Genomic DNA, 24132 nt, shown 5'->3' on the forward strand with positions numbered 1-24132 from the left:
TACACCTGTTTTGCTGAGCGCCCTACGTCGCTTGCTGCAAGGGCATATAAACATACGATTTACACGTCGAGTCAATATTTACTGACGGCAATATTGTGGTGCAGGGTCGTAATGAACGACAACACACCACAGTGAAACAGAAAATGTAAATAAAACTCTTGTGCTAAGTGGCAATGTGCAAAATGTGGTTTGATAAAGTAAAATTACGTCGACTGGGTTCTTCAAACGTCCGAAAATACGCAGCTTTTTATGTCAATGATTGTTAATCAGTTTTCTGAAAATTCTGCGCACGTAATTCTAAACAGTGTTACTATTTTCACTTCTGAACTCTTTACGGTCAACGTGTCTCAAAGAAAAGAGGTAGCGAAGTGTTGAGCCCTAGGCAGCGCGGGGCCCGTAGAATTTACTACATAGGCTGCATCGATAAACCGCCTCTGTCCAAACCACAGAAAAGTAAGCACTGTAGCGGACTGGTATTCAGGAGTGTCTGTGACATAGGAGCGGATTTATATGTGGAGGAAGTGAACCATTGGCAGAATCTGAGCATTGTTTGCTGAGACTTGGTGACGGTGTAGAAAAATATAGGTATCAGCTGTATCAGATACCTTTCATATCGACAGTTCTATGAACGAGAAGGCTGTTTGATGAAAAAGTTTCAGTGCGGGTGCACAACCAACGTCCGATCTCCTACAAGAAACACTAATTTTCGAATAGGGCGTTAATGGGCAGGGGTCGTTGAGATGAGGCCAGCGGGGAGTTGGGAGTTTGGGTCGGACGGAAAGCTTGTCCAGAGGGCCGGGGCAGGTAAGGCAACCGTTCTAATGAAGTGGAGCATCCAGGTTCGAGTATCGGTACTTCATAAATTTTCAACTCTACCTGCTACATTGCCCCCGTGCGGATGGAAGTAATTATTTCCTTCCTATACGACGGCCGGTAGAAATCCTTGGATATCACAACAGATATTGAATTTAGTCGAAGAAAGGTGAAAATATAATAATGAAATAAATGAAGCGGGCGAAAAGGAACAAAAATGTCTAAAAAATGAACTCGACAGGAAGAGCAAAAACCCTAAGCAGGAATGGCTAGAGGACAAATGTAAGGATATAAAAGCATATACCATTAGAGTTAAGATAGAAGCCGCCTACAGGAAAATTTTTTTTAAAAAAGGTTCATGTGGCTCTGAGCACTATGGGACTTAACTTCTGAGGTCATCAGTTCCCTAGAATTTAGAACTACTTAAACCTAACTAACCTAAGGACATCACACACATCCATGCCCGAGGCAGGATTCGAACCTGCTACCGTAGCGGTCGCGCGGTTCCAGAATGTAGCGCCTAGAACCGCTCGGCTACTCCGGCCGGTAGGAAAATTAAAAAGACTTTTGGAGAAAACAGATGGGAGATATCATACTGCGTGAAGAATGACAGAGTACTGAAAGACCTAAGTAGAAACAAGGCCCTAGGAGTACACAACATTCCGTTAGAAGTATTTATAGCCTTGGGAAAGTCAGACATGACAAAACTCTTTCATCTGGTGAGCAAGTGGTGAGAGGCAGGGGAAGTACCCTCAGACTTCAAGAAGAGTATAATAATTTCAATTCCAAAGAAAGCACGTCTTGACAGGCGTGAATATTACCACCGAACAATCCGTTTAATCAGTCACGGTTGCAAAATAACACGAATTCTTTACAGGCGAATGGAAAAAACGATAGAACCCAACCTCAGGGAAGATCAGTTTGGATTCCGTAGAACAGTAGGCACCCGACTTACCGTAGGATGTAGGTTAAGGAAAGTCAAAGCTACGTTTATAACATTCGCGATTTTAGAGAAAGCTTTTGATAGTGTTATCTGGAATACTGTCTTTCAAATTCTAAAGGTGGCGGGCGTAAAATACAGGAAGCTAAAGGCTATTTACAGCTTGTACAGAAACCAGATTGCAGTTCTAAGGGCCGAGGGGTATGAAAGGGAAGCAGTGATTGAGAAGATAGTGAGACAGGGTTATAGCCTATCCCCGATGTTATTCAATCTTTATGATGAGAAAGCAGTTAAGGAAACAAAAGAAAAATTTGGAGTAGGAATTAAAGTGTAGGGATAAGAAATAACAACGTTGACGTTTGCCGATAACATTGTAATTCTGTCAGACAGCAAAGGAATTGGAAGAGCAGTTGAACGGAATTGAGTGTCTTGAAAGGAGGATATAAGGTGACCATCAACAAAATCAAAACGGGGATAATGGAATGTAGTCTAATTAAATCAGGTAATGCTGAGGGAATCAAATTACGAAAGGAGTCACTTAAAGTAATAGATGAGTTTTGCTATTTTGGAACCAAAATAACTTATCGTGGTCGAAGTGAGGAGGATATAAAAAGTAGACTGGCGATGACCAGGAAAGCGTTTCTGAAGAAGAGAAATTTGTCAACATCGAGTATAGATTTAAGTATCAGGAAGTCTTTTCTGAAATAATTTGTATGGAGTGTAGCTATGTATGGAAATGAAACATGGACGATAAGCAGTTTACGCAACAAGAGAATCGAAACTTTTGAAATGCGATGCTACAGAAGAATGATTGGTAGATCACGTAACTAATGAGGAGGTACTGAACAGAATTAGGGAGAAGAGGAACTTATGGCACAACTTGATTAGAAGAAGGGATCGGTTGGTAAGACACGTTCTGAGGTAACAAGGGATCACCAGTTTAGTACTGGAGGGAAGCGTGAGGGCAAAAATCGTAGAGAGAGAGAGAGCACCAAGAGATGAATACAATAAGCAGATTCAGAAGGATGTAGATTGCAATAGTTTTCAGGGATGAAGAGGTTGCACAGGATAGAGTAGCTTGGAGAGCTACATCAAACCAGTCTTTGGACTGAAGACCACAAGAACGATGTCCATTTCCATCCCATTTTCTCTCCATTCATTTCAGCCCAATTATTCACGTTGAAAAATAAAAGCATGTATCTTAGGCACTTTGAAGTGTAATGCAGCGTTCAATAAATCTACTTGACCCGCCATAACGATTTTGAAGTCCCTTCACGTGTATGACAGTTGGCTCCATAGCCATTTCAGAGTAAATAGTATGACACATTTTAATTGAAGAATTAACTATGAAATTCGTGCATGATGAGTGGCACATTTGTTAAATGTTGACTAAAGGCAAAGTCGAAACTAATGTCTCAGTAAAGATTGACCTAGTGGATGAAATTACAGAAATGTTTTACATCGCCTCATGATGCGCTTTTTTGTGGGAGACTTGTTTGCGTATCCATCTGTTGCATTTTAGCGCATGCAGAGTAGGAACTGAATGCATAAACAGAATAAAAAATGAATGTAAGTGTACTTGCAAATAGAAATAGCTGGATTTACTGGGTGATCATAAAGTCAGTATAAATTTGAAAACTGAATAAATCAAGGAATAATGTAGATAGAGAGGTACAAGTTGACACACGTGGTTGGAATGACATGTTTTATTAGAACCAAAAAAATACAAAAGTTCAAAAATGTCCGACAGATGGCGCTTCATCCGATCAGAATAGCTATAATTAGCACAACAAAGTAATGCAAAGCCAAGATGATGTTCTTTACAGGAAATGCTCGATATGTCCACCATCATTCCTCAACAATAGCTGTAGTCGAGGAATAGTGTTGTGAACAGCACTGTAAAGCATGTCCGGAGTTATGGTGAGGCACTGGCGTCGGATGTTGTCTTTCAGCATCCGTAGAGATGCCGGTCGATCACGATACACTTGCGACTTCAGGTAACCCCAAAGCCAATAATCGCACGGGCTAAGGTCTGGGGACCTGGGAGGCCAAGCATGACGAAAATGGCGTCTGAGCACATGATCATCACCAAACGACACGCACAAGAGATCTTCCACGCGTCTAGCTATATGGGGTGGAGCGCCATCCTGCATAAACATCGTACGTTCCAGCAGGTGTTCATCAGCCAGGCTGGGATGATGCGTTTCTGTAACATATCGGCGTACCTCTCACCCGTCACGGTAGCAGTTACAAAACCAGAATCACGCATTTCTTCGAAGAAGAAAAAAGGCTCGATAATGGTAGATGTGGTAAATCCAACCCATACCGTGACTTTCTCGTCGTGCAATCCAGTTTCCACGACAGTTCTAGGATTTTCGGTAGCCCAAATTCTGCAGTTGTGGGCGTTGACAGACCCTCGGAGCGTGAAATGAGCTTTGTCGGCCCACAACACGTTCCTCAACCAATCGTCATCTTCCGCCATCTTTTGAAACGCCATACCGCAAATGCCCTCCGCTTCACTAAATCGCCAGGTAACAGTTCATGATGCCGATGGATTTTGTACGGATAGCATCGGAGGGTACACCTAAGTGCCAACCAAACAGTAGTGTATGGAATGCCGGTGCGACGTGCGACTGCACGAGCGCTGACTTCCCCGTGCATAGACGAACCCGCTACAGTCTCCATTTCTTCCTGAACTGTCTCAGCAGCATTACGCCACTACGGGGTCTAGCGTCTAAACAACCCGTGGCTTCGAACTTCGAAATCATTCTCGCCACAGCTACATTTGTCAACGGACCTTTACCCGTTCGAATCCCCTTCCTATGGCGATAGGATCGTAACTCTGAACTAGCACATTCCCCTATCTGATAATACAGCTTCACTAAAAGCGCCTTTTCAGGTAACGTCAACATGCTGCGACTGCTGACGCATCTGATTCTCTCTCTCATTACAGCTCCTTTTATACACGATTGTCATGCGCAGTCACTGACGTTTTGTTGTCCAGCGCCATCTGTCGGACATTTTGTGAACTTTGTTTCTTTTTGATTCTAATAAAACCCCATGTCATTCCAAGCATGTATGTCAATTTTTACCTCTCTATCTACATTATTCCGAGGTTTATTAAGTTTTCAAATTTATACTGACTTTTTGATCACCCGGTAAATAATCGTCGAAAGAATCACTCCAAATATCTTCTCAAAACACTTACAATTATATATTTTTGTCTCTATTATAGACCAATGAAGGTACGTAGCATGTATGGACGAAAAATGTTTGGTACAAACAAATAAGTTCATTTGCAAAATAAGGAATTGTTATCATCTTTTTTATAAAAAAATGAAATTATCAATTATCATGTTCAGGCTAGCGAAACTGATAACCACAGCCGTCGTGAATTTCTCGCTTTTCAGAAACGGCTCCTCGGATCGAGTGTAGAGTACACAGCCAGCAGCAGTATGCTGCTCAGTATTGAGGCAGGCGCCCGCGCGAGTGGAGTTTCGTCGCTGCAGTGCGTGATCGGCGGCGACAAGGCGAACACGCCGTCTGCTGTATCTGGGCACGTCGCTCGCCCACACCTGTTGCAACTATCGATGGATCGCAACAACAACCATTCATCATCTACCGGAAGTGTCGATAGTGAATCCATAGCCGATAGTGAATCCACCCCGCCGCTGGAGTCACGGGATTCAGAAAGCGTCGCTGCAACACGGACAGAATCGTGCGAAGCGGAAGAACGGAGGTAACACTTCTGTGTGTGTGTGTGTGTGTGTGTGTGTGTGTGTGTGTGTGTGTGTTTTTTTTTTTTTTCCTTTCTGCACTGTCTTGAGTGTCAGGCACATTCAACTGAGTGAGCTTCTTCACTGTCTTAACTACGTGATTTATGAAGGGTGGTGCACGGAATTTAGTTGTCTAATCTGTGCCATTTTTGAGATTTTATTTTTTATAGCCTGTACAGTAAGTTAAAAAATTAAACTGCAGGAAGTTGTTATGCTGTCTGATTTAAGGATCGGAAATTTTGAGAAAAATGTACACACTACACTTAATTTTCTAAACATCTGCATGCGATACAAATTAGGAATCTGGTTTCCTAATTTGTTCCTGTGGGAGTATAAACACTACGACCCTCATAAACTGTGTCGCTGAGCTCAAAGAAATGTACTGTTCCAAGTTTTACTTTTTACATCGCTATTTGTAGGCATTACAGTACACCTTGTTCCCTCGTTTCCCCACCCCTGTGCACCTTGCATGAGTCCCATTTTGCGTTTCACACATCTGATCTATTCTTCTATTCGATCTTCCGCGCACAATTCTCTACACCATTCGTCTGTTTTAAGAACAAGTTTCTGTGGTGACTTTCCCGCAGAGTCCCCAAAACACTTCCCTTTGACAGCTAGTACTTCATCTATCTCGTTAAGTTTTTCATTACTGATATGAAAAACTTTATATACAGGGTGTACATTTTAAGTTGACAAACCGGAATAACTCGAAAAATAAGCTTCACACGAAAAAATGTGTAGAATCCAAAGTTGATTATTTTCGAGGAGGACATCTGCTGGTGCTAAAATTAGGCCGCCACGCCCCCTGGAGGTGGGGCGGGAGGCAACTTTAAAATTTCAAATGAAAACCCCCATCTTTTATTGCAGAATCAGATTCTAAATAAAAAACTACGTACATTTTGTCTTGAACATTTATGATGATTCTTGGTAGTTGGCGCTGTAGTAGAAGAAAATCCATGTTCTCATTTTTGCGTGGAAAATGGTTACAGATAAATAAAAAATACTTAATTCCTCGTAAATTTTGATTCGCTAAAACTAAAACTCTCCCTCTCTCCCAACAGGATGGGGTTTGAAAGAGAGGAATTAGTATTACAAATGTTGACCCAAATATTAATTTTTTCCGCAGATTTGTTTGTTTCGTGGTCATGAGGCCACACAACTTTTAATTATCAAACTAATCATCTGACTGGCTAGCTAACTTACCAAACATCCTACGAAGTAAATAAGTATTTTTATTTATCCGTAACCATTTCCCATGCAAAAATGAGAACATGGATTTTCTTGAATTACAGCACCAACTACCAAGAATCAAAACAAATGTTTAAGACAAAATGTACGTAGTTTTTTTATTTAGAATATGACTCTGCAACAAAAAATTGCGGTTCTCATTTGAAATTTTTAAGTTGCCTCCCGCCCAACCCCCAGGGGCCTGGGGTGGTGGGCTAATTTTAGCACCAGCATATGTCCCTCTCGAAAATAATGAACTTTGGATCCAACTCATTTTTCGGTATGAAGCTTATTTTTCGAGTTATTCTGGTTTGTCAACTTAAAATACATACAGGGTGAAAAGTATTTAAACCGAGAAACTCAGGGAGGTTGCAGGGACATAAAAAAAATATTTTTCCGTATGTCATTTTTTCCTATGAGGGTTATTTAAACCGGTGGACGCCGTATTACGATCTTCAGTTGTTAGAGGGCATATTATGCTCTTCGGTTGCAGGCAACTGCTGTCCACCAGTGTAGTAGTGCATTGTCTCTGTTTACTAATGGAGCGATAGACCTGGAGTGAGTACACTGATATGGTTGGTGCGTACTACGTAGCGCACCACAACGGACGAGCTGCACAGCGGGTCTATCACCAATAATATCCTAATCGCCGTATCCCGCATCATACGACCTTTGCTGCTGTGTACCAACGTCTGCGTGAGACTGGGCCATTTAGCAGATAACCTGGACAGGGACACCGTCGCACGGTAAGAACGCTGCAATTTGAGGAAGCTGTCTTTCAGCATGTTTAGTGGGAGCCTTCAATCAGCACTCGTGCTATTGCACGTAACATGGGGACGAATCAGACTAATGTAAGAACAGTCCTTCGAGAGCAATTGTTACGTCCATTTCACTTACAGCCTGTCCACAGCCTGGAACCAGTTGATCATCGACCCAGAGCACAGTTTTCGCAGTGGTACCTGGAACAGTGTGAAATGCATCCTACATTTCCATCATCTGTGTTGTGTACCGATGAAACAACGTTCGGGCGTGATGGAGTCTTCAACTTGCATGTTTGGAGTGAGGATAACCCACATGCCACAGTTCCTAGCGCTCATCAAATGCGGTTCTTCGTTAATGTGTGGGTCGGTGTTGTTGGAGACTGTTTAATTGGGCCGTATCTGCTACCTAGGCCATTAAATGACAGGCACTACTACAATTTTCTCGCCAGAACGTTTCCAGATTAGCTGGAAGACAATGCATGTGGTTCCAACATGACGTCGTATCGTGTGTGCGTCAATTCCTGGACCGACGGTTCCCAGAAACGTGGATTGGCAGTGGTGGTCCTGTACCATGGCCTGCTCGGTCCCCAGATATGTCCCCTCTGGACTTTTTTGTGTGGAGAGAGATGCGCAACCTTGTTTACGCAACTCCTGTTGCATCAGAAGAGGATCTGGTTGCCCGGATAGTAGCAGCAGCAGAAAGAATTCAGGATACTCCTGGGGTTTTTGCCCGTGTCAGACAGAACATGATCCAACGGTTTAACCTTTGCTTACGTGTCAATGGAGGCACATTTGAAAATCTACTGTAATTGAAATTCGGTTGTGTTAATGTGTTGTCTCTTGGTCATAAAAAACGGAAAAGTGTTTGTTGGTTTAATTAATTTGCCACCAGAGAAATCTTCCTCTACCGGTTTAAATACTCCTCATAGGAAAAAATCACATTGGGGAAAAATATTTGTTTTTATGTACCCTACAACCTCCCAGAGTTTGTCGGTTTAAATACTTTTCACCCTGTATGTATATAAAGTGTGTGTGTGTGTGTGTGTGTGTGTGTGTGTGTGTGTGTGTGTGTGGACTGACTGGCAGAGCTGATTTCCCTGTGACACAGAGTGCGTTAGTGTTGCTTGTGTCCAGTGTTGTGACCAGGCCTGGTGGGGGTATGTAATGAGCGTGAACAGCGTCATATGTAGAGTTATCGCTGTGAATGACTCACGTGACACAGGTTTATCAGGACCTGACAGAAATTCAAGGGGCCTCATTCTGGTATCCATTTGGTCAGCTGGTCGCATCGCGCATTGTCCTGGTTTGTGGAGCGTTCGGATGCATTAGTGTCCTGATGTTTAGAGTGAATGGGAACGTGAGGGCAGGCACAGTCGACGCCAAGGTCCTGGTCGACCATGTGTCACAACCAACATGGAGGATCGCCGTGTTGTGCACCAAGCACATCTTAATACACTTCACTCTGCGCCTGCCATCCGAGGTCAAGTGATGGACTACTACCCGCAGTCTTCTGTGTCACTGTGCACCACTGGTCGGAGCCTAGCAGCAGCCGGACTAAATAATTGCTGTCCAATATGTAGGCTGCCGCGACTGGGAAGCATGGGCCGTTGACGAACGGCGTTGCAGTGTATTCAGTGATCAATACAGTAGCAGGTCCACACTACCCCGGAAGAGCATAGTAGGCGAGTACGGCGGTGATCTCGGGACAGCGCCAGTTTTTTTAGTGTGTCACGTAGGCGCATTGACGTCATGGTGTTTGATACCATAGGTTATGACTTAAGATAAACGCTAGTGGTGAATGAGGGCTCTCTGGCTGTACAACGGGACGTCACAGAAATCTTGCTTCATCATATGTAACCTCAGATATGACAGTACCGTTGTGCCATTTTTCAGTAAGACAATGCTCGTCCGCAAATGCCACATGCGTCTGTGAACTATCTAAGTGATGCTGAGGTATTCTCATGGCCAGCAAGATGCCCAGATCAGCCCGCGATAGAATATGTATGGGAACAGCTCTAATATCGACTCTGACTGAGTGTCAGTATCCGCAATATCAAGGACCATTTACAACAAATGTGGACCAGTTTGTCTCAGGAGAGGATACGACGGCTTTACGATGGCCTTCCCAACGGAATCAGTGCCTGCATCCAAAGTGTCGGTAGTGTCCTGAATTCCTGAAATTTTCTTTCGTTCCTTCCTTCTCTTCTGGGTGCTTCATTCTTTTTGCCAGATGTTGAACACTACTTGTTATTCTCGAAGAACGTTTCTGTATTCTGAAAATATGGTCCCTGCAAGGTGCGTTTTACGGTAAACACAATAGTGTGTCATTACTATAAGAAAGACTTTAAGTGAAATGTTACTTGTGATAAACCCACTGTGCCCCTCGGGTCATTCTAAACAGCAAACACCTTATGGTGCTCAGCATTTGTTTTCTGGACATGTACTCGAAAACCAGTGCTCTTTGAGCTGGTGACTGATGAGCGCCACCATTCCCGTATAACTGTAAAATGTGGGCATGCTTCAGCGACCACTGTGCGACACAGTGGAGGAGCGTTGTTTATCAGAGGGAGTGGGGATCTTGGCTCAGCCGTCCAGATCACGAGGATGGTGAAAACCTCCATAAAAAAACTGCACAATGTCAAGGTGGACTACGCACCGAGAAGATGCATGGCTGTTGAGACAGCATAGACATTAGCGGGCGACCTCTGTGGAACATGCCGCATCCCAGTTGCATAAGGCTTATTCAAGCCAGTGGACATTTATCTAGGTGGACGCTTACTTCGCTAACTACTCACGGGAATTTCATGAAATCTAATCACTATTTTCTACTCTCAGTGGTTTGGGCGGTCCGTTGGGCAGTATTCCTAAGAAATCTCGTGTTGCTAGTCCCCATGAGACGTCTTCGAATGAAAGAGAAAGCAGCAATAGTAACGGACCACATGCTGTGGTGAATGATGTATTTTTTGTTGCTAAAAGTATAGAATGTTTTCTTTGAAGAATTATGTCGCCCGATCATGTCTAAATATTTTCCCAGAGGTTCATGTGATTTTAAAGGCAGCAGAGCAGACGAGATGTCTTCACGGCAGAACCAACTGACTCTTGACCCGCCTCTGCATTGGCACTGTCCATTAACGCGTGGTCTTTCTCCTCTAGCAAAAGTGTACTGTTTGAAGTGCAGGATCTGTCCTTCATTTTAGCTGATGACGAGGCGATTCTGGTAACGCTTTTGAAAAACTGTGATGTGTGTGGATTGTGACCTAAGGTTTTACGCTGCAGATTACAGAATTTTGCAGGGTGGCTGGCTATTCCATTTGTATTCCAGTAATCAGCCAGCTGCAGCTCTCTGTTGTATTATTATAATGCTTTTCACTGCTTTTTCGTTTTTACTGCAAGCTTCAGATCTGACAATGTGATTTTCGATGTTTTGTGTGTGTGTGTGTGTGTGTGTGTGTGTGTGTGTGTGTGTGTGTGTGTTTTGTAATTTTACTATCTAATAATATTTCTGTGGAGGTAATTCTTTTAGTGACTATAACCAAACACAAGGTGCTCTTCAAAGTGGTCTGTAAAGTCAAAGTCGATGACGCGTGAAAGGGTGTTCTTTGGCGAAGACGTTCTTATTGTGCAGTTTGTGATCGCCACAATTCGTTGAAACTAGTAGGGAAGGAAAACCGTCGCCGTAGTCCACTTCTGTAGCCTTCCACAAACTACTAACATGCCATTTCAAGACTTGATAACGAGACTGGAAATTACTCTGTTATCAATTAGACATTTCAAAGGAATTTTGTATTAAGTCTCACCATGTTTGTCAACTGAGACGACTATTCCTCTCCCATATTACAGAGCCTATACGCGATTTATTTTTTTATTGATGATCATCCAATATGAACCAAATACACCAGCCACACGAACAATTCTACAGCTCACAAAAGACCGCTGCCGCGCCAGCGGCCCAGTGAGGTGGCTTGTACCCGGTTTAAGGGGCTCCGGAACGCCCTATACTTGCAATGTTAAAATAACGCTTATAAATTACATCTTTCCTCACAAAGTATTTGAGGTAGGAAGTTGAACTTTTTACAGATTATTTATTGGAATATGGGCTACAACTTAACACAGGGATTTTACAAAATTTTAGTTCAGTTATTAAAGATGATTTTTTTTTTCAATTGTAATGAAAATTCACAATATTTTTTTGCAATTTTTTATTTATATATTCAAAAATATACAGTTTTTTGGAAAAAGGCTGTGTTAAATTATGCAGAAGGTACTGTGTAACATTTACTGAAAGTTTGAAACAAATATGTTGGGAAGATCCTTAGAAAATATGTAATTAGTATGAGAAAATAAAAGTTTTGGGAATCGAGCGACAAAGATTGGATTAACTTTTTAGTGCATTCCAGGTCCATAGGATGGATTATCTTCATCCTCTGCAAACTCCTCCTCCAGCTTCCTCTTGTTCCTCCTCCTGTTTACTCTTGCTTGTATTTCTAGACTCTTTACAGCCCTGTCTGCAGCCCGAATGCGTTCCTTGTCTAAAGCAAGCATCGCTCGTTGTTGTGTTCGTAGATTTTGCTACCATTTTCTTCAGTTGCAGTTACTGCAACACTGTTCCAAAAGGTGGTCATGTATGAACACTTATCACATTTCAGTTGTATTTCACTAGCAAGTCCTACGTGCTTTATTATGGAGAGTTCCAGACCAACTTCACTACAATGAATACATCTTACACAGTTTGAAAAAATTCCTTTGAGAACCGACATATCAAATATTTCATTCGCATCCGATTCGCCCATAAAACATTCATAGTTTTCACTCATTGAACCAAGCTTCATCTGTGAAGTATTTTCTTTCCCACTTTGACTGCTATGGGCAGGTGTACTTGAGAGGTTAGGTTCACTCACTTGGTTATCGTCTTTATTGTTTACAGTAATAACACATACCTTTGGCTTTCCAACATTTCTCCTTTTCTTAAAAGCCTTCAGAGGATTTCTAATAACTTTACTTTTACTCATTATTATACTTCAACAAAACAGAGACTCAAGAAACAGAATTAATTACGAATATTTTCGAGATAACGACAGAGTAAATAAACATGAAACAATCGACAATCGCACCAGCGATATATATTGAACCATCACAGGTTAGCCACAACACATACTTTATCTCACATCACTAAAATGTACCTGATGAACACGGACGTTAATAATAACACCATTTGACAGCAGTTTAACAGCGCCACAGTGGGTCACGCCCATGTAGAACACATTTCAAAAGAAATTTAAAAATAGTTGTAGTCTTCGGAATTGAATAAATTATATATCTATTAAAAGGTAATAGTCTGCAGATTCAGAAAACGCAAAAAAGTAAAAATTGAACTTTTCATGATTTTGAGCCTTTCCGGAGCCCCTTAATTCAGCAACTCGACTTGGCAAGCCCTCAACAAGTAATTGAAAGAGCGATTAATAAGTACCGAGCCATGCTGCCTCTATAGCCGTACATAGTTGCGATACTGTTGCCAATGTAAGATTGTGTGTACGAACGCATCTCTCACTTATGTTCCATAGATGTTTGATGATATTCACGTTATCACCATCATCATTATCACTTTAGTCTCTGTGGAATATTACCAGTCCTGTATAACTTACTATCTACATCTACGTCTACATGCCTACTTTGCAAATCACACTTAAGTGGCTGTCAGAAGGAATCACCTTCACGATAATTCTCTATTCTTCCACTCTCGAACAGCGCGTGGAATAAAACGAACACCTGTATCTTTCCGTGTGAACTCTGACTCCCCTTATTTTCTTATGAGAATCGTTTCTCCCTATGTACGTCGGCGTCAGCAAAATACAGGGTGATTCAAAAAGAATACCACAACTTTAGGAATTTAAAACTCTGCAACGACAAAAGGCAGAGCTAAGCACTATCTGTCGGCGAATTAAGGTAGCTATAAAGTTTCATTTAGTTGTACATTTGTTCGCTTGAGGCGCTGTTGACTAGGCGTCAGCGTCAGTTGATGCTAAGATGGCGACCGCTCAACAGAAAGCTTTTTGTGTTATTGAGTACGGCACAAGTGAATCGACGACAGTTGTTCAGCGTGCATTTCGAACGAAGTAGGGTGTTAAACCTCCTGATAGGTGGTGTATTAAACGTTGGTATAAACAGTTTACAGAGAATGGGTGTTTGTGCAAAGGGAAAAGTTCTGGACGGCCGAGAACGAGTGATGAAAATGTAGCACGCATCCAGCAAGCATTTGTTCGCAGCCCAGGAAAATCGACTCGCAGAGCTAGCAGAGAGCTGCAAATTCCACAGTCAACTGTATGGAGAGTCCTACGAAAAAGGTTAGTTATGAAACCTTATCGTCTGAAATTGGTTCAAGCACTTTCTGCAGCTGATAGCCAGGCAGCACTTCATCACTGGCCTCCAAGAAGCCCTGATCTTACCCCCTGCGAATTTTTCTTATGGGGGTATGTTAAGGATATGGTGTTTCGGCCACCTCTCCCAGCCACCATTGATGATTTGAAATGAGAAATAACAGCAGCTATCCAAACTGTTATGCCTGATATGCTACAGAGAGTGTGGAAAGAGTTGGAGTATCGGGTTGATATTGCTCGAGTGTCTGGAGGGGGCCATATTGAACATCTCTGAACTTGGTTTTGAGTGAAAAAAAACCTTTTTAAATACTCTTTGTAATGATGTATAACAGAAGATTATATTATGTTTCTTTCATTAAATACACATTTTTAAAGTTGTGGTATTCTTTTTGAATCACCCCGTATTTTCACACTCAGAGGAGAAAGTTGGTACTTGAAATTTCGTGAGAAGGTCCCACGGCAACGAGAAACCTCTTTGTTTTAAGGCTGTCCACTTCAAATCCTATACATGTCCATGAGACTCTCCCTCCCCCCCCCCCTCCCATTTCTCGATAATACAGACGGTTCTTTGACTTTCTCGATTGCACTCCGTTAATGCTGTCTGGTAAGGGTCCCACTCCGCGCAGCAGTACTCCAAAAGAAGACGGACAAGCGTAGTGTAGGCACTTTCTTTGGTAGATCTGTGACATCTTCTAAGTGTTCTGCCAATTAAATGCAGTCGTAGGTTCGCCTTTCCCACAACGTTTTTGTGTGTTCTTATCAATTTAAGTTGTTGGTAATTGTAAGTCCTAGATATTTAGTTGAATTTTCGGCCTTTTATATTAGACTGGTTTATCTCGTAACCGGGGTTTCACGGATTCCTTTTAGCACTCATATAGATCTCCTCACACTTTTCATTATTGAGGGTAAATTGCCAATTTTCGCACCATACCGATATCTTTTCTAAATCGTTATCAAATTTGTTTTGATCTTCTGATGGCTTTATTAGACGACAAAGGACAGTGTCGTCTGCAAACAGCCTAAGACGACTGCTCAGATTGTCTCCCAAATCGTTTATATAGATAAGGAACAGCAAAGGTCGTACAACACTACTTTGGGGAATGCCAGAAATCACTTCTGTTTTACTCGATGACTTTCCCTGTTACTACGAACTGTGACTTCCCTGTCAGGAAATCACGAATCCAGTCACATAACTGAGACGATATTCCATAGGCACGCAATCTCACTACAAGCCACTTATTTCCGGAAATCCAGAAATACGGAATCAATCTGAAATCCCTTATCAATAGCACTCAACACTTCGTGCTAGTAAAGCGCTAGTTGTGTTTCACAAGAACGATGTTTTCTAAATCCATGCTGATTGTGTGTCAATAGATCGTTCTCTTCGAAGTAATTCATAATGTGCGAACACAATATGTCTTCCAGAATCGTGTTGCTTATCGACGTTAATGATATGGGCCTGTAATTTAGTGGATTACTCCAACTAACTTTCTTGAATATTGGTGTGACGTGTGCAACTTTTCAGTCTTTGGATAGGAATCTCTCATCGAGCGAACGGTTGTATATGATTATTAAGTGTGGAGCTATTGTATCAGCATACTCTGAAAGAAACCTTACTGGTATACTGTCTGGACCGAAAGACTTCTTTTGTTAAGTGATTTAAGTTGCTTCACTACTCGGAGGATATCTACTTCTACGTTACTCATGTTATCATGTTCTGGGATATTTACTTCGTTTTCTTTTGTGATGGCATTTCGGAAGGCTGTGTTTAGTATCTCTGTTTTGGCACCGCTGTCTTCGATAGTATTTTAATCGCTGCACACAGAGAAGGCACTGAGTGCGTGTTGGCGCTAACATACTTCACATGCGACCGGAATCTCTTTGGATTTTCTGCGAGGTTTAGAGACAAAGTTTCGTTGTGGGAACTGTTATAAGCATCTCGCATTGAAGTCCGCCGTAAATATCTAGCTTCTGTAAGAGATCGCCAATCTTTGGGATTTTGCGTTCGTTGAAATTATGCGTACTGTTGGGTTGGGTTGTTTGGGGAAGGAGACCAGACAGCGAGGTCATCGTTCTCATCGGATTAGGGAAGGACGTGGATGGAAGTCGGCCGTGCCCTTTCAAAGGAACCATCCCGGCATTTGCCTGGAGCGATTTAGGGAGATCACGGAAAACCTAAATCAGGACGGCCGGACGTGGGATTGAACCATCGTCCTCCCGAATGCGAGTCCAGTGTTATGCGTACTGTTTTCGGTGTCTTTGCAACATTGTTCTGACCTATTTTGTCCGACGTTTGTTAATTTATTTGGTACAAATTTCTGTTTCTGTCGATACTATTAGATCTACAACTTTGCATCAGCCGTTTTGCAAGAGACGGCAGTAGCGGCAAGTGGGGTCCAAGTAGTTGGTCATAGGTGTAATACAGTAAGCGTAGGCATCTGTAAACATAATGCCATAAAAATCTTAGTCGATTTGTGATTGCATCATAAGGTTGTTCTCGATTAAGTACGTCAACTTACGTATCCTTTTCTCGCCATTTGCGGGAAGTTTTAATTTTCTGCTTTAACATGAAGAAATCTGCGGCTCTTAAAATGGTTGGTAAGACCAATGGTGAGGGAACTATTAGTGGAAGAACGTGCACAGAATGTTTTCAACGCCTTAAGAACGGTGATTTTCATGTCGATGACCGGCATGACGGGGGAAGACAGAACGTTTGCGCAGCTACTGGAACAGACGAAGACAGTCACAGGACATCATTATTGAAAGCAATTGATGCGTACGAGCCCAGCACTGAAACACAAACGGCCACAATACAGCGATAAACACGTAAAGGTAATTTTGCAGCAGGTCAGTACTCGACCCCATGTCGCAAAACCCGTCAAAATATCCATGAGAAGTCCTATCCCTTCCGCCGTATTCTACATACGTACCACCTTTCCCGTTCATTGGGATACAGTCTGGCCGACCAACACTTCTGATCATATGAACAAGTGCAAAATTGAATCGATTCATGGATCCCCACAAAACACGCCCAGTTCTTCCGCACGGGATTCGTATGCTATCCGAAAGATGGGAGAATGTAGTGGCCAGCGATGGGCAATATTACGTATCGTAATTTTTTTGTAAGTTTCTCACAATAAAGCCCCGAACTTCGAGAAGAAACGGCGGAAGCAAAGTTGTAGACCTAGTATTTGTTTGAATTCGAGCCACATCTGGTCTGCACTCACATTGTCAATTTGTAAGTCTGTGGAGATTGTCTCTCAGGAAGGTGTCAAGTATATTATCATCTGCTTCTTTGAATAGGTATATTTTTCGTTTATTTTTGGAGGATTTGAGAGTTATCGTATTCAGTCTCGCTACGACGACCCTGTGTTCACTAATCCCTGTATCTGCTTTGATGCACGCACGATATTAGCTCAGCATTGTTTGTTGCTAAGTGGTACATTGTGGTATCACAGCGGTCTACTATTCGTGTGGGCTCATGAACTAATTGCTCGAAATAGTGTTTAGAGAATGGGTTTATCACAATTTCAGATGTTGTTTTATACTTACTTCCTGACATAAACATGCATTTTTTGGCAACATGTAGAACGTAAATTAGTCACGACTAACTATAACCGCATGAGTCGGGTACGTGTTTGGAATTAGACTCAAGTTTTCTTCGAAACTTTGAGCAATTGTATCATCTGAGTTGGGAGGTCGGTAAAAGGATCCAATTATTGTTTTATTCCGGTTGCCAAGAATGACCTCTAACCGTACTAACTCACAGTAACTACTGTTACCTCCCCACAATAAAATAATAAGAATAATATTCACATTTAGTGTAACCTCCCAACAGTAAAAAAAAGGTATAACATTCACTTTTAACGTAATCTCCCAACAGATTATTATTCCGTACCCTCACAATAATACAATGTGACTTACCTCTCAATAAAATTGTCGCTCACTTATAACCTTTCAATAATGACTGTGAATTTAAACTGGTAAATTTTGGACGTCAGCAGCGCTGCGTCATGGTCCTGAAAGATCATTCTGAATAAATTGAAAATTCTTACCTCAGTAATGTCGCCGGATAACGCGTGTGTATCTGCTCTTATAAGAAATTTTTTCTGGCACAACTCAGTGCAATGCTGCCCGATAGATTTGTCATGTATAAAAAGAAACTGATTTTCTTTACAATAATCAGGATGACCATGGATTGGAGAAATTAGTAAAATCTTCAAATTGAGTTGAATGATCTACATCTACATGACTACTCTGCAATTCACATTTAAGTGCTTGGCAGGGGGATCATCGAACCACAATCATACTATCTCTCTACCATTCCACTCCCGAACAGCGCGCGGGAAAAATGAACACCTAAACCTTTCTGTTCGAGCTCTGATTTCTCTTATTTTATTTTGATGATCATTCCTACCTATGTAGGTTGGGCTCAACAAAATATTTTCGCATTCGGAAGAGAAAGTTGGTGACTGAAATTTCGTAAATAGATGTCGCCGCGACGAAATACGTCTTTGCTGTAATGACTTCCATCCCAATTCGCGTATCATATCTGCCACACTCTCTCCCCTATTACGTGATAATACAAAACGAGCTGCCCTTTTTTGCACCCTTTCGATGTCCTCCGTCAGTCCTACCTGGTAAGGATCCCACACCGCGCAGCAATATTCTAACAGAGGACGAACGAGTGTAGTGTAAGCTGTCTCTTTAGTGGACTTGTTGCATCTTCTAAGTGTCCTGCCAATGAAACGCAACCTTTGGCTCGCCTTCCGCACAATATTATCTATGTGGTCTTTCCAACTGAAGTTGTTCGTAATTTTTACACCCAGGTACTTAGTTGAATTGACAGCCTTGAGAATTGTACTATTTATCGAGTAATCGAATTCCAACGGATTTCTTTTGGAACTCATGTGGATCACCTCACACTTTTCGTTATTTAGCGTCAACTGCCACCTGCCACACCATACAGCAATCTTTTCTAAATCGCTTTGCAACTGATACTGGTCTTCAGATGACCTTACTAGACGGTAAATTACAGCATCATCTGCGAACAACCTAAGAGAACTGCTCAGATTGTCACGCGGGTCATTTATATAGATCAGGAACAGCAGAGGTCCCAGGACGCTTCCCTGGGGAACACCTGATATCACTTCAGTTTTACTCGATGATTTGCCGTCTATTACTACGAACTGCGACCTTCCTGACAGGAAATCACGAATCCAGTCGCACAACTGAGACGATACCCCATAGGCCCGCAGATTGATTAGAAGTCGCTTGTGAGGAACGGTGTCAAAAGCTTTCCGGATATCTAGAAATACAGAATCAACTTGAGATCCCCTGTCGGTAGCGGCCATTACTTCGTGCGAATAAAGAGCTAGCTGCGTTACACAAGAACGATGTTTTCTGAAACCATACTGATTACGTATCGTTGCCTTCGAGGTGATTCATAATGTTTGAATACAGTATATGCTCCAAAACAGACGTCAATGATATAGGTCTGTAGTTCGATGGATTACTCCTACTACCCTTCTTAAACACTGGTGCGACCTGCGCAATTTTCCAATCTGTAGGTACAGATCTATCGGTGAGCGAGCGGTTGTATATGATTGCTAAGTAGGGAGCTATTGTATCAGCGTAATGTGAAAGGAACCTAATCGGTATACAATCTGGACCTGAAGACTTGCCCGTATCAAGCGGTTTGAGTTGCTTCGCAACCCCTAAGGTATCTACTTCTAAGAAACTCATGCTAGCAGCTGTTCGTGTTTCAAATTCTGGAAAATTGCATTCGTCTTCCCTGGTGAAGGAATTTCGGAAACTGCGTTCAATAACTCCGCTTTAGCGGCACGGTCGTCGGTAACAGTACCATAGGCACTGGGCAGCGAAGGTGTTGGCTGCGTCTTGCCGCTTGTGTACTTTACATACGACCAGAATTTCTTCGGATTTTCTACCGAATTTCGAGACAATGTTTCGTTGTGGAACCTATTAAAGGCATCTCGCATTGAAGTCCGTGCCAAATTTCGCGCGTCTGTAAATTTTAGCCAATCTTCGGGATTTTGCGTTCTTCTGAACTTCGCATGCATTTTCCGTTGTCCGTTGTCAAAAGTAAATTTTTGTAAGAGATTGTCAAAAGTTAATTTTTGTAAGAAAGATTATTATTAGGAGATTTTTTTAAAACATTTACATGGGACTTGGTACTACAATAATACATATGCGCGACGCTGCTTTTACCTTACATTACAACGCTCAGGCACCACCATCGGTCCCCACGACCGGCCCAGCCAACTCCACACACACAACTGCTCGCTACTACTACTACTACTACTACTACTACTACTACAACAACTGCAGTCAACACTGCTCTCTGGTCTGAGATCCTCTTATAGCTTACATATCGCAGGCAGCGCGTGAGCAATCCATCGAAATTACATCCGCTCGAGTGCGCTAGCAACAAATTCCTTAATCGTGGACCTCTTACACTACCTACTACAATTTAGCTACAAGGTAAACTGTGTTAGCCGAATGTTCGTCCGTCCCATCCTATATTTTCCGGTACTGTACTGGTGGTAACGAGTAATGAAACTGCGGCAGGTACGGACTGAGGCCTCGGAAGCTCCAGCGGTCCTCCACGGCTTGCGGGGACTCCGGGCCAGCGGGCGAGAAGTCCCGGCGCCGCCCCGCGCCGCCCAGCCGGTACCGGCGGAGGGCGGCGAACGCGAGGGAGCGGTCGCGCACCCGCGGCCTGGGGGCAGCGTTCGAGGCGCTGCGGCGCGCGCTGCCGCCCCCCGCGCCGCCGGCATCGGCAGCGCCGCCCACCAAGGTGGTCGTGCTGCGGCGCGCCCTCCGCTACATCGCCGCCCTCTCCGCCGCGCTACACGCCGCCCCCAGCCCGCCTCCACCGCCGCCGCCCACGTCGCTGCAGGCGTCGGGCTGTCAGCAAGGCGCGTCACCTCCCACCTGTCTGCGGTCATCGGCGCACGCGTCGGACTGCAACCAGCCGCCTTTGTCACTGCCGTCGTTCCTGCACGGATTCTGAACACTGACAGCCGTGCTACGAGTTGTTATACTACGACGCGCGGGTATAAGATAACTGGGCTATCGCTGTAAAATATTTTATTTCAAAAACGCACTTACTTAGTGTCGCCCTGAATATACTCCACTTCATTCATGTAAACAGTGCTGCAAGCATTCCTCTGTGAGCTACTTGATGACGCGTGCCAGTTTCTCTTTCCCTTCTTTAGCAGACTGAAATTTGGTTCTTTGTAATTCAAATTTGACCTTGGGAACAGATTAAAATCACGTTGTGCTTGGTGAGGTCATAACGTGGGTGGTCCAACATTGGGATGCCGTACTTCGCTCGAAACCTCGTAACAGACAATGCGGTATGAGCCAGTGCGTTGTCGTGTTGCAGAGCCCCTGACTTATTCTTTCACACTTCGGGTCTCGTTTTATTTTCTTATTTTCTGGCGGAGTTCAGCAAGAGCCTCGAAGCAATTATGTTGATTAATACTTCGACCTTCAGGAACCCAGTGAAAATTCCATGAATATAAAAAAAAACATTACTTTGAATCTTGATTTTTCTCATTCGAGCTTTTTTCCGATGTCGGTAAAGTTGAGCTCTTACAATGGACGGGCTGACGCTTATTTTCCGGATAATAAGTGAAAAACTAAGAAACGTCTAATTTTATCATTATTTCCAAGATATTACAACCATTTCCAATGCTATTCGAAGTGACAGTACACAAACTTTTAGGAGCTTCTTTCAGTTCTATCGTGAGAATTTTCGGCAACAGTTTCGCACACACTTTCATTTTACATTGATTATACGAACTTTCACTTGCGCATTATTCCTCAATTTGTACTGTTTCAGCAATCGATCGAATACTCAGTCGACGGTCACATCGAATAATATCAGCTACTTTTTCGATATTTTCATCCCTTTTTTATGCTGAATGGCGTCTCGGGCGTGAATCATGTTCCAACCTGTTCTAGGCGATCTTGGAAATTCTTGAACCACGCACGAACTCGCGTTCATCATAAGCCTTCGCCATACACTTCTTTCAGTAAAATACAGATTTCGGCAGTACTTTTTCCAAGTTTCGTGTGACACTTCACGACAATTCGTTGCTCTATTACTACACTTATAATTTTTCCAGCAAAAACAAAATAATAGTTCTTACACAAACGAAGGTCATAGGCAAAGTAGCTGGTGTACAGACACCACAGATGCAGCATTCAACTCAGGCGTGCTCTGGTGCATGCGCACTCACTCTGTGACAGCATGAGTCCCGTTATTTTATAGCCACACGTCGTATATGTGTGCTTTTGTCAATAAAATTCATCTGGGTGTGAGACAGGGTCATATTTGATAAAATTAACAATGTTTCCGCTGGACGATACGCCACAGGTAGTCACTCTCAAGAAGGTTGCCAGCAATAACAACGGAAATGTTGTTAATTTTATAACATATGACACTGTCACACACGCAAAACAATCATAAGATTTTTACTCAATGGACTATGGCTGCGAAGGCATATGCTCTAACATTTGTGCGCCATTTTTGTATCCTCTGAGTAATGTTCATACAGTGAAAGAACGCACAAGGTGCACAACATTTATTATTTTCGATATGATGAACAATTCGTCTTCAGATCTAAAAACTACCGCTGCAAACTTAATGCAGTATGAATAACTAATGGCAACTACGATACATAGAATATACCATGTTAGCTGATTATTTCATGGCCTTTTGGTAGAGACAATGAAAAGCACGAAATTGTAGATGTTCTGCACTATTAATTTGTTAACTGGTTTTCAGCTTACAAGGTAATCACTGACTGGGACTGAACACCATAATGGATAAAGTTAGACATCGCAGAAAATATTGTGTGTGTGTGTGTGTGTGTGTGTGTGTGTGTGTGTGTGTGTGTGTGTGTGTGTGTGTGTGCGAGTGTGCACATGCATGTGGGTACACACAAGATGAGGACAACTCGGGGAAAAGATGACACACAAAAGAATTGCACATTTTCATGCGAGTAGAAAATCAGAACAGAGTATATAACAGTTTAATTTAAATGGATAACCTCAATAAAATAATATGAAGTGGAGAATGGCTTAAGAAAGTATCACATGGAAATGTATTTCGAAATATTGAAACCAAATTGTGTAATAATAAGTGCGAGCAGTTACACTTATTGCAGGAAAGATGCGTACATGATAAATCAACAGGATATAGAGCAACTTGCAATACACTGACGAGTGTAATAAAAGAAATTTATAAAATTTGCCAGTAATGCTCTAAAGAAAATTGTGGTCGATCCCATCACAACGTGATTATACACTGACCAGCCAGAACATTACGCTCACCGCCCGCATCTCGTGGTCGTGCGGTCTCGCTTCCCACGCCCTGGTTCCCGGGTCCGATTCCCGGCGGGGTCAGGGATTTTCTCTGCCTCGTGATGGCTGGGTGTTGTGTGATGTCCTTAGGTTAGTTAGGTTTAAATAGTTCTAGGGGACTGATGACCTCAGATGTTAAGTCCCATAGTGCTCAGAGCCATTTGAACCATTTTTGATAGCAGCGTCACCTGGCGAGGATTGATCCTAGTTAGACACACGCACGGTGCGTGTAGTATCAGTGAGCATGCTGTCTGTGTGTAGCATGAGGAAGGCACGCAATCTGTCTAAGTTTGAGCGAGAGCAGATTGTAAGGGCCTGGAGGCTCACCATGAGCATTTCGAAAACTGCTCGAAGAGTGCTGTGGTGAGTGTCTTCAAAACGTGGCGAAACCAAGGTGAAACTACGTCCAGACGTCGTGGGTTGGGTGGTCACCCCTATTTACAAATGTCACCCCTCGTTACAAATATCAGATGTCGTAGGCTGGGCAGACTGGTAAAACTGGACAGGTGGCGAGCTGTGGCGGGACTAACATTAGACTCTGATGCTGGGCTAAGTGCAAGTGTGTCTGAACACACAGTGCATCAAACACTCCTAAAGATGGGCCTCCACAGCTGACGACCCATGGATGTGCATTAACACCACGACATCGGCAACTATGACTGAAATGGACACGTGACTGTAGGCACTGGACTTTGGCGCAGTGACAGAGCGTTGTGTGGTCTGATGAATACCGATACCCTCTTCATCACGCCTTTGGGAGGGCGCGAATCCGTCGCCTTCCAGGGGAACAGCTCCTGGACACATGTACTGCGGGACGGAGACAAGGTGGCGGTGGCCCGGTTATATTC

This window comes from Schistocerca americana, chromosome 5 (assembly GCF_021461395.2).
Source record: "Schistocerca americana isolate TAMUIC-IGC-003095 chromosome 5, iqSchAmer2.1, whole genome shotgun sequence".
Lineage (NCBI taxonomy): Eukaryota > Metazoa > Arthropoda > Insecta > Orthoptera > Acrididae > Schistocerca > Schistocerca americana.